This window comes from Magnolia sinica, chromosome 2 (assembly GCF_029962835.1).
Source record: "Magnolia sinica isolate HGM2019 chromosome 2, MsV1, whole genome shotgun sequence".
Lineage (NCBI taxonomy): Eukaryota > Viridiplantae > Streptophyta > Magnoliopsida > Magnoliales > Magnoliaceae > Magnolia > Magnolia sinica.
Genome location: NC_080574.1, coordinates 55,031,031 through 55,044,232, shown reverse-complemented (window position 1 = coordinate 55,044,232; position 13,202 = coordinate 55,031,031).

Below are 13,202 nucleotides of genomic sequence, written 5' to 3'. Positions count from 1 at the left end.
AGTTTTCGTATGATTTAGAATTCAGTATAGAGAGTAGATTTCACGTGTAAAAAAACATAGTGGGCTCTACAGCGTAAAACAGGTGTTGAAGGGGCGCGGATTTCCTTACTTTGGTAGTAAGAGTTGAAGGATTGTGGGTGAGGCTCGCATGTTTGTTTACAGAAATCCACCCTGTCCATCCGTTTAAAGTGCTTATTTTAGGAAGTAAGACTAAAAGTGAGGTGTATCCAGAACTCAAGCGGGTAACACGAGAGGAAAAATTGAGGAAAGAAATTCCTACAATTGAAACCTTCATGGTTCTACCTTTATGTTTATATGCCATCCAAACCCTTTTTAAGGACATTCCACTGGGATGAAGTGAAAATACCAAAAACTTTACCAGACACAAAAATTTTATGGCCCAAGAATGTTTCAATGATTTACATAAATCCCAACTGTTTCCTCTCGTGTGACCCATTTAAGTTTTGTATACAAATAATTTTTGGTTGCATGTCCTAAAATGAGCTTTCAAAGCGGATGAACGGTGTGGATTTCTCACAAAAATTTCTGTAGACCCCACCCAGCATCCTTCGCTGGAATTTCATGCCAAAGGCTTTCGCAGGAAATCCGCTGGACCGCGGATTTCATGGTGGCAGGTCACCACGGAGCTCCGAGGTTACCGGATGTGGCGGGATTTAATTGGGCCACGTGGCCCAAACAAAAGCATGCATGCTTGAAAGGGACATTTAAAAGGTGTTTCGGAGGAAGGTTGGATAACGTTCGATCGAGTACGTATCCGGGCATCTCTGCCCCAATCAAATTTCACCACGTCCGGTCACCACGGACGTCTGTGGTGTGATGGTCACCATGCAATCAAGGATTCCAATCCGCGCTGCTTGATGCGCATGTATCTGTCCAGTAGATTTTGCTTGGCGTACAGCCACCTTTCCGTACCGCACATGTGCCATCCTAACCCTCGTTTTGGAAATCTGAGCGGTGCATATGGTAGATCCCAGTGTTAAGATAACCCCACCAGAAAATCATGCTATTCCACCCATCAGGCGGGCCACATATTTAGTTTGAATATGGACCATTGAAAAGTTGATTTAAACGATCCATACTTTTCCATATTGAATCCATAGGATAATATAAATATAAGCCGTACAGTAAACCTCATGCACGGTTAAGATATCTAACATGCATGCGAGGTTGTCACGTGTGCTTCTTGCCGAGGTGCGGATGGAAATAGAGTGCGTGTTGAGGTACCGAATCTCGTTTGTGCGCATGGATGGTTATAGTCTGGCAGAGTATTTAATCTTTTTGTCTGCCTGACTTAATTTCCATCGCCCCCAGGGTCGGACGGACCAGAATGTCAGCGGCGCTCTACGTACGTCTTACGCTTCCTCCCGTTCTGACCGTATCCGTAGCGTATCTCCTCCGTACCTACTTCCAGTTGAGAAAAACACTGTACTCCGGCAGGGTGTGATGCGTGATACGCAGGCCCTTATAATTTACCAAGAAATTTCATATAATTCAAATTAAACCACCCAGATAATGGGTCCCAGTTTAAATTTAGATTTATTTGACTGTTTGGGCTACCCGATTAGTGGACATTTACTGGACGGTTGAAAGTGAAGAATATTCAGTTGTCTTGTTTCAAACAAACAAGTGCCCACAAATCAATCAGCAGGATTGCTCGACCAATCTTACTTTAGGGATGTTACTTAAAGTCGCTTGGCACCGAGAATTTGGGAGGATTTTAAATCCATTGATTGTTTGGCATCATAAAATAACCGAGTAATCTAGGTGGTTCAAATCCACTTAAAGAGGGGATTTTAATCCACCGTAAAAGCTTGTATTAGAACTAAAATACTTTCCATGATTGCATGTGTAACATGAATGTCAGTATTATTCTACTGGGCACAAGTTCTACTAATGATGCCCCAAAACAATTATATTATCAATTGCAACACTATAATTGATATAATATGATGATCAACACCATCCAAAATTATTCATGTAAATTAATGGTTAAAAATCGTTGGTTAATCCTTCGAATGTGATTTTGTGGTTGTGGCTCATTGGAGACTTAGAATTTCATCATTTTCGAGCAAAGTATATATTTCAATGGGTTTATTGCAACCATTGTGTCGAACGTTGATTTAGTAATTGAATTCAAGCTCTTGTACGAGGGTCGTTTGGCATAGTGGATTCAAGGGGGTTTGGCACCATAGATTTGAAGGGATTTGAGAGGGTTTCAAATCCCCTAGTTGTTTGGGAGTAGCATAAAATAACTAGGGGGTTTTCAAATCCCTTCTTTGATGGAGGGGTTTGAAATCCACAGCTTAGATTACACCTAAAATTATTCCAATAGTTGCAGGCATAACACGTGTATCACTATACTGTCGTTCTATTATACGCTGGCCTACTAATGATGATCAGCACCGTCCAAACATCGTTCATGTAAATCAACGATTAAAAATATTGTTGGTTAGTCACTCAAACATGGTCCGGTGCTTGTGGCCCATCTAAGACTTAGACTTTCATCATTTTTGCACAAAAGCATACATTTCAACAGGCTTATCACAACCACTGTGTCAAAATTTACAAATCTCACTAATTAGAGATATTAAAGTTGATTCAATAATTAACTTCAAACCCCAGTAAAAATACCAAGCACAGCTAGTTTTAGATTAAAGTTGATTCACACACGAGAGCGCAAGGTGGCAAACACATTGTAAGGATTTCAAACCCAGGGGGTTCTGATCCAAAGGGGTTCCAGACGCTCCCAAATAGGCCCCAAATATATGATCTATATATGTTGTTGACCACAACAGGAGGATTTCAAATTTTAAGGGTTTGATATCTGGGAGCGGATTGGCTGGTGTACCCCACACCAGCTATATAGCCGTTGTATTGACATTAGCAAGTTCTGTGAGTCTAATCATGAGGTATGTGTTACATCCAAACCACCTATCCATTCAGCTAGCTCATCTTAATGCCTACTAGAAAAACAAGACAAATCTAACTATCAAGTGGATCACACTGAAAAAAGCAGTTGGGGATTGAACGTCTGCCATTGAAACCCTTTTTAGGGTCACAAAAGTTTCGAATTAATATGAAATTTATTTTTCCTCTTCATTTAGGTCTTTCTGACCTTATAAATAGATTGGATGGAAAGTAAACATCATGTTGGGCCTACGATTTTTTTAACGGTGAAAGTCATTATCTTAGCTGTTATTTTTGGTGTGGTCCAGATAATCTTTGGATATGATTCATTTTTTGGATAATGATCTAAAATGATCTCTACAAACAGATGAACGGTGTAGATATAATAAATGCATCACTGTGGGGGCCATGTAACTTTGATCTCCTTTGAACTGTTCGTACAAATTAGAGCTCGAGGAGCGTCAATGCTCGTCTTCGCACGATACATACTTACAACAGCTATATAGCTGCTTTGTGGTACACTAACCAATCCACTTCCTTCATATCCAGGGTTCCAAATCCATTGTCCCAAAAATGCCTCAAGGATGGCGATCGTGAGCTAATGTAATGCGAGTGTACCATTTTAGCGTGCGTGAGAATCAAGCGTCATACACGGCCGGTGTAACAACATTTTATTGTTTAAGAAGTAAAGAGAAATTTTCGCCTGTAGACCCTACCTTTTACCCACTGTCTTTTCCACACGCTCCCAAGCTAATCATTTAATGTGGAACGCTATTTTTAGATTGCCCATATTGTAGACTTATAGCTACAGATTATAATCGTAGCTATTTGTAGCGTAAAAAGCTGGTGACCCTAATAGCCCGGCCACAAATAGCTACGGTTATAATCCGAAGCTCTAGGTTGACAGAATGTATACTGCAAGCGTGCTGATTGCAAGGGTACTGTTGTACGAAAATATTGTGTCCGTACAGAATGGTCTATTTTGGGAAATTAAATTTTGGTAGCGTCAATAAAAGAGAATGGATAAAAGGTAAAGCTTCCAGTCGGAAATTTCTTAGAAAATAAATGCTCTTTCACTACCCTATGACCCTATTCATCTACCGTGATGGCACGAGACATGCGGTGTTACATCACGAAATGTCGAAACTACCCTCAGATTCTGGGTTTTGTTAGAATGAGAGGCCTCCTTCCGACCGTTGGATCACTTGCATTTAAGAGATCCGGACCAGTTACCAGGTCACGTACTGTATGAACATTGCGGATACGAAAACGACAGGGCTAAGCTAACTTGCTATGGCACGCAGAAGATCTGACTTGCAGTGGATGATAGCTAGGTGGGACAGACATGCACAAGATCCAGCCGTCCATCAGGTGAGACCTCGCATTTTCACCGTCGATCCTAAATTTCAGTGAAAATGCAAGACTTATGTGGGCCACACCACAGGTAAAGTTATCACGCATGGATTTCTAAATTCACGTGGTGTGGCCTACAATCGCATTTGAATGTGCTGATATTGACGAATCTATTCATACTGGTGTGGCTCCATTGGATGGCTATATCACACGACCATGGACCCCACACCCAATTTGGATGATTTTAACGGTGGACTTCCCATCTCGGCTTGTCTAATCGGTGCTGGTAGCTCAGCGTTAAGTCGACCTGATCTTTTCGGAGGCAGATTTCCCGATAAAGCCTTTCGCAAGAATTACTGTGCAAGGATGCTGGTGGGTCGACAGAGATTGCTGTGAGAAATTCATGTGGCTCATTCGTTTTTAGAGCTCATTTCAGGTCATAGGATGAAAAATAAGGTAGAACCGAAACTCAGGTGGGTCACACGAGAAGGCAAATTGGTGAAAGAAATTGCTAAAGATGAAACCCTCCTAGGCTCTATCTTGTTATTTATATGCCATTCCAAACTGTTTATAAGGTCATTGCCACTGGGATGAAGTGAAAAGATTTATAAAATAAAAAAAATCCTGATACAAACAATTTATGGCCACCAGAATGTTTCAACCATTCACATTGAATCCCGCTGTTTCCTCTTGTGTGACCCAGTTTAAGTTTTGGATACACATATTTTTTTTGGTCGCCTGTTCTGAAAGGAGCTCTCGAAACAGATGAACGGAGTGTATTTCTCACAAACAAGTCGGTGAGCCCCACCCAGCATCCTTGTGCAAGAAATTCCTGTGCAGGAAATCCCCGTCCGATTTTTGTTTTTTATGCCCGGCCGATGCACGGGGCAGCTTGCCTCATCAACTGGGTGGAGCTCATCCACACTAACTCCAACGAAACTAAGGGCCTGTTTGGCCGGGCAGATCCCATGGTATTAGGAGGGATTGGACCAATTTTAAGGTAATGATGGTGGTGTCAGTGGATTGTCTTAAGATCCATGGGATTGCTTATATCCCGGAACAAGTTCACTGGGTCTGTTTGGCACGCCCTGCATATCTCGGGATTTTACCTTCCAATCCATCCAACGAAGGGATAGGATCAATTTTAAGGTAACGATGGTGATGTCAGTGGATTGTCTTAAGATCCATGGGATTGCTCATATCCCAAGACAGGTTCACCGGATCTGTTTGCCTCGTCATGCCTATCCTTGGATATTGCCGATCCCATCCCTTGTAATACCGTGGGATCTGCTTGGCCAAACAGGCCCTAAAGGCGTGTTTGGGCGGTGGGATTAGGAGCGATGGGATTGATCTGATAGTGGGCCAATTCCACTCCATGTTGGGAAGAATGGAAAGCTTGGAATTAGATAAGATGGAATTGCATTGGCTCCCGTGCCAATTTTACTTAATGTTAGTAAGTTGTGTAGGTCCCACCATGATGTGTGGGCTATATCCACACCATCCACCTATTTTTCGAGATTATTTTAGAGCATGGGCCAAAAAATCAGATAAATCTAAAGCTCAAGTGGACCCCACCATAGAAAGTAACAGGGATTGAATATTTCCGTTGAAAACTTCTTTGGGGCCACATAAGTTTTGGATCTACCTCATTTGTAGGCCCATACCATAAAATGAGGTTATAAAACAAATGAATGGTTTAGATATAACACATGTGTTATTCTCAGCAATTTCAAATGATGGTGGGTATATCCATTCAATGTACCACCGTGTTACCAACAAAGCATGGCATTAATCTTATCCCATGGCAACTGGGGATAATCCCTGTCTTGAGTAATAATTATGTTTTTTTTAATCCCATCCCACCCAATCCCTTCTAATCCCACGTCCTTAATATGGCGTCCGCGCGGATTGCGTCCCACCGCCGCCCGTCTTAGGCCCCGAATGGGATGGTTGGTTCTTTGGGCGGGCCCACACTGATGTATCTGTGTAGCCGGGCCGTCCATACCTCTTATCATATAATTGCAAGGCATTAACACAAAAATGAGACAGATCCAACAGTCAAATGTACCACAGCGTAGATGACTCTTGCATTTAACATGTCTGGCATTTAATGCTTTGTGCATTTAATGCTATCAAGCTTATTATTTGGTGTGATCCACTTAGCATTGGATCTGCCTCGTTTGATGAACGGCCTGGATAAACAGATACGTTGTGGGCCTGCCCACGGACCTGCCCGCTCGGGGCTAGAGACGGTCGGGGGTAGGACGCAATTCGCATCCCCGTGTAAGTCCGGCGGCATGTTTGCTTGGATGGCAGGATTACATCGTAATGATATATAAAATGTATAATGATTATCATTATCATGATAGTCCCGAATAAAGCTGTATGTAATACAGTGTTATGTTTTTGCAGTTTTAATTTTTAATATGTATCATGTATTCATAGGGTTACATACATGTAAATATAAATTGTTTAATATGTGTTATATCTGCACTATTCATTTATTTTGCAATATCATTTTAGGCACGGCTCCAAATATTAGCTTCATCCAACACTTTCATTGTTGCATGAAGTTTTTAACGGCATGCATTAATTTCAACTGCTCTTTATAATATGGTTAATGCCTCTCGTTTTTTTTTCTCTTTCCATGAAATGTTCTAGCAAAATTAATGGAAGTTGTGAATATAACACATACATCATGATGGCCCACAAAGCTATGCCACCTCAACGCATTTTCACTCGTCCAAGTGGGTATCAAGTCCAACGAATAGGGGTGTCAATGGCATAGGCTTATGCCTGCTAAATCAAATTTTTAAATAGGACAGTATAGATGGTCCGGCCTAAAACAATTCCAATTTCAAGCCAAGCCCAACCGCCGGCCCATTGACTGCTGCAGGGAACGCTATGATTTGACAACTTAGTTTATCCAATATACTACAATAAATAATTATGTGAGTTTTTATGGTGGAATCCAACCTTCCAAACATGCCCTTAAATTTGGAATTTTTAGGTGAAAAAATTTTGAGGAGTTTATATGGTAAAATTTTTTTGAGGTGTTTATATTTTACCATGTAATGCCTCCGTCACATAGAGGTGTTTTCTAAGAAGTGAAATTACAAAAATACTCTCATTCAGAGTGTCTCTGATTTTTTTCAATTCATATATAATTCATTGTTAATTATTTTCATTCACTCATTGACAATTTTCATTTGTATTTACTGCACTCTTCCAAATGCTGAGTTGAGAGGGCAGACCTGTCGTCTTCTCTAGCCCGTGCTAACGAACATTGGGCCACTGTGATGTATGTGCCTTATACATGCTGTCCATCCCTTCCACCAGCTCATTTTAGCGTTTGAGCCAAAAAGATGAGGCAAATTCAAAGCTTAAGTGGACCACACCACAAGAAACAATAGAAATTAAATACTCATTGTTGAAAACTTTCTCCGAGGCCTCATAAGTCATAGATCAAGCTAATATATGTGTTTTCCCTTTAGCCATGTTTGTGTGACCTTGTGTAAACATCATTTTGGCCATAAGCATGAAACACCTTTCAACAATGTATATATTTAGAGCTACTGTTTCATGTGATGTGGTCCATTTGAGCTTTGGATTTGCCTTATTTCTAGGCTTATACGCTAGAATGTGATGGTAAAACAGATGGATGGCATGGATAAGTCACTTTCATCACAATAGGGCCCACAAATTTAAATCATACTCGACAACTATTTTTCAGACTGGTTTTCAAGGTAAAATCTCGTGTCCTGGGAACTAGAAAAAAGATTCATTTTTACTCTTTTACCTCTATTTACGAAGGAAAATCGAAAATCAAACAAGCCCTTAGAATGTGTTTGATTTTTCAATTTCTTATATGATAGGAAGTAAATGAGCCATCATTACCAATTTAAGGTGTTTTGTAAACAAACATTATAGCTTGTAAATTAAGAGTCAAATACACTCATAAAAGAAACAAGTAAAAAAAATCCCAATTATTATATTTTTTATGTTTTAAAACTATCATTTTTATAACAATTTTGTGTAATTTTTAGACAAAACAAACAATGGTAGCAAACTGACTATTATAAGTAAATGTAAGTAATGTCATGTACAACTAAAAGAGTAAGTAATCATTACTTGCTTTATATAACCATTTCATTAGAAAACCAAATACCCCATTAATTTTTTTTCTTTAAAAAGTAATGAAAGTCGGGGCTTTTAAGGCCCATGCGGTATGTGTATCACATCTAATCCATTAAGGGGTTGTTTGATTTGTAATTTCCTAGTAGATACATGGAAATAAGTAATTATTACTTACTCCACCTGTTTGAAATTCGTTAGGATTTACGTTTCGAAAATCGGTCCATAAAAACCCTGTTATTATTGATTTAAATATGTGGACCCAATCATGATACATGTGAGTTATCCACACCATCCATCCTTTTAAAAAACACATTTTAAGCAATGATTCCAAAAATGAGGAAAATCAAAAGCTCAAGTGGACCACACCTTAGGAAACAATGATCATTAAGATGTCAATAGTTAAAAGTTGTTTTCTGCCTAGGGCCTACATTGATGTTTATTTGTCATCCAACCTGTTTATAAGGTCACATAGTCATGGATAAAGAGGAAAAAAAAATATCAGTTTGATCCAAAACTTCTAGGGTCCTCAAGAAGCTTTCAATAGTAGGAGTTCAATTCCCATCGTTTCCTATGGTGTGGTCCACTTGAGGTTTGTATTTACCTCATTTTTCGACTCATACCCTAAAACGAGCTGTCTAAAAGGATGGACGGTGTGGATAAGACACACACATCATTGTGGGCCCCCCATGATTTAATGTTTTTCTCCTCGGGTGACGTGTGGAGTGCTATAAATGAAAGGTGTCTGTCAACATCACCTAGAAAATCCAACCAGAAATACGAAGGTAAATAATTATTACCCATTCCCCTTGAATTACCACTGTAATTAGAAAATCAAACAACCCCTAAATGTATACACCACACCATATTGTTAACACAAATAAAACATTAGGTCAATTAGATCATCAAATGGGCTACACTTGAATTGAGATATTTTGAATGGTGTACATTATTTTTTATGAAATGGCCCGCCTTATGATTTGATCTTCCATATATTTTTATTTGTCTAATAATAATGTTGGTGTGCATTTGTTAAATGAGTTGGATATGAAATGCATACCATGTGTGCCCTGTAACTTTTGACTTTCCACCTAGTTGCAAAGAAAAAGCAAAGTGGGCGGTAATTTTGTTCCTCCTTTTGAAAAATACTTCAGAAAATGTTATGTATCAACTATTGGAGGCAGCATTTGATAAAATCTAATTCTTTGAGGAATTTTATGATAAAAATCCGTTCAAATTATGTAGGCGACTTTTATACAAAAAATATGGAAACATGCTTGTATTCATTGCCTTTGGTACCTACTTATAGAGGTGGGAAAGATCCAACTCAACTCATCAGATCCGACTCAACTGAACTGGTCGGATCCGATCCGACCCAAACCGAAAGCCAGGGTCGGGTCGGGTCGGATCAAGTAGACCCACTCAGATTCTATATCAAACTAAGTCAAGTTCTGGTCATGTAGCAACTCGATCTGATCTGATCCGGTCCAGATGGTATAAAGTCAGACTTTACTCTTTTTCTTTTTTCTTTTTTTCTTTTTTTACATTTACCCCTTCTTCTACCCAAACCCTAACCCTACCTGAGCCGGCGCCACCAGATGAACCTTTATGGCGTGTTACAATTGCAAACATACTAGCCTTCTTGTCCTGTTTATTGAAGCACGACCAATGAACAGGGCCTGACTTGGTTTTGAGGTCCTACCTGGTGTGAGAGGAGAGTTTGGGTTGGTGACTAAGGTTCGACGGATGGCCTGGCGTGGTGCGGCACTGCAGCCCGAGCCGACTTCCTCTCCTTCCCTCCTCTCTCTCCGCCTTTCTCTCTCAATTTCCCTCCTCTCCTTCTGTCTCCTCATTTCTCTCCCTCTTTCTCTCCCGATTTCCTTCTTATTTCCTTTATAGCACCAGTCTCCATCTTGGTTTGACTCAACCCAATCCGAATCAACCAGACAGACTCAACTCGATTTGACTCAGTTTCCCTAACCGAGTTGGACTTGGTTCGGGTCAAGCCAGCAAGGAATCAATTCGGATTGAGTCAGCCCTGCTAGACTTGGTCTAGAATCGGATCGAGTTTGGGTCAGGTACTTGCAAAAACCGAATCGAGTCGAGTTAGACCTAATCCAATCCGACTTCACTCGATGTTCACCTCTACCCTAACGCCTCGAAAAAATCCGTACAAAGACCCGAGTACCACCTTAGGCAGAAATCCCTAAGGACCGTATTCTGTAGAAATTTAGGCGAAATTTAATTAAGTACTAAACTGAATTAATTGGTGGAATTAGCTCAGACCACCATTTACACAAATGGTAAGACCCAAAACCATCAAAATTGCCAACTCAACACTACTTGAGACCCTAGGAGAAATCCCATGAGCCTGTTGCTCTCGGGAGTACATTAAAACTCCGTATCGGACTTGGACCGCATGTCGAAAGTTCGATAATCACGAAACTATAGGGTTATATCCGTCCTACTGGGCTTGATAACCATCGCAGGAATCGAGCCTAGACTATGTCCAGAAACGCACAACTTAAGCCCGGAACGAAGTGTGTGAGAAACGCGAATACCTTTAGAAAATGTATTGAAACTTAAGTAAATTGGGCCATTCACTCACGCACGAAATTGAGGATTTCAGATCGTCAGTTTCTGACCGAACTTCATCCATGGGAAAAGAAAATTTTACCTGCACATATTCGTATACTTGTAACCTCGATTAAGTAAGAACGATCGTTGATCTGACACAGGTCCTCCACGGCTGATCGGCCTATCTAATCGCGTCGAAATCATATCCTGGCATACATCCATTATCAGGGAACTTACTCTGTGACGTAGTTGAGTAATGGACCTCTCGAGCCCCGTTTGTCAGAAACAGGCACCCTTTGGATAGAAACTAAGTATACCATGGCTCTGGGGTCATTTACATCAGTTCTGGGCCTATATAAAGCCCTTAAACCACCCCATTTCTATTCCATACGAATTTCTCTAACCCTAGGAGAGAGAAGAGAGAAAAGCAGAGAAAGGAGTAAGGAGAGAAGGGAAATCTTTGGAGATTGCTGCAGTGGTTTTTTCCCACTACTCCACGTACGGATTCACCTTCCCATTTCGCTACACACTCTGATTCAACCACGATTTACGTAAAAAATCTTAACCCTAATCTTGATTTAAAAATCTGAATTAAGTAATCGATAAACTAGCTAACCTATTTCATGGTTTAGGTATCCGTTGTTTTGTATTCGGAAACGTAGTGTTTGAATCGAGTCCGAATCGAGTATTTTGAAGGAAGGTGCAGACTATAAACGTTTAGGTTATGGTTTTCAATGCTTTCAATGTCAGCTATTGATTTATGTCTAACTTGATTGCTGCCATATGATTTTAATTACGGCGTTTTCGATATATTATGCATGTGTGAACTATGTTGAATACAAGATGCATTCCATGTGTTTGTTGAAATGTTTGAATGAACATGAAATTGTGATTTATGCTTGTCATGACTATAAATCTAGGATTCATGTTTGTCATATGTATGACGATCTCTTTGTGTAAGGATTTGCCATAATATATGTCGTAACTAATCTAGTTTATGTATTTGGTAATGTGTAGTCTATGTGTTTGATAAAATGTCTGAATGAGAAATTGTTGATAAATTGTATTTAATAAGGGTATTGAGATAGAATTCTCAATTACCTTATCCATATGTATAGTTTCCTTCATGTAACTTAAATTTTGACTACGCGATTTATGGATGAAATGCAAATATTTGGTAACATGTTCAATGTGTTTGATGCAATGCTTAAATGAGGAATTCACTTGAATTATTTGTTAAATGCTGATATGATTATCGCATGTATTTACACGCTACATTTGAGTAAGATTGGGAGTACAACGCAGTCCAGGCAATCGGTAACAATTCCTGTCTGGGTGGCTGAATTAGTCTCATCATATTAAGTAACTCGACGAATCCGAGTCGCACAACGATTGACGACAGTGGTTAGGCCACAAGGGGTGTTTATGCACTTCATGTCGATTAAGTCAACGTGTGCTCGTACCAATCGAACTTACCACATAAATCGATTTCTCTATTGTGTATTTACCATGTATGGAAATTACTGCTTGAATTTAAGGTACCACTTACCAATGTAAAAGCCCGTTTCAACCATGGTACCATGATCCGCTAAGACTCATGAGCCGGACATGGTGTTATGGGACACCGTAGTCGAGTTGTCAGCCTACGCTGGGTGACGATCCTCCCCGTAGTGACCAGTGAACAACCCAAACTCGTGAGCCAGGCATGATGGTATGGGATACCGTGTTCAAGCTGTCGGCCTACACTGAGGTGACGAGCCTCCCCGTAGTGACCGCGAGTATAAATTATGAATTTGCCTATCGACTGCTTTACACTAGGGGTGATGCCCTACAACTTGCCTATCGTATGTGATTTACTAAGACTGACGACCCTAGATGGATCCTTCAGTTTAGGTTAATAATATAAAGGGAGGTACCTTAGTTTTTCAAATCTGTTGTATGAATAAGCTTAATTAAGTACTCGGCTAACACAACCATGCACCGCATTGCATGTGTTTTGGCGAGGAAGTTGCACTTTAGAGAGGTTGTCATGAGCGAACTTGGTTGTCGGAGTCGCTTGTGAGGGAACTTCGTGCGAGGGCATGCATCATTACTGCATTCTATCCCTGCATTAATAAGAGTAGTTAGGGAATGACTGTTATACTGCTTTATCATTACTGCGTAATTGACTTAATAACATGTTAACCTTTGCCTTATAGTACTACTGAGTT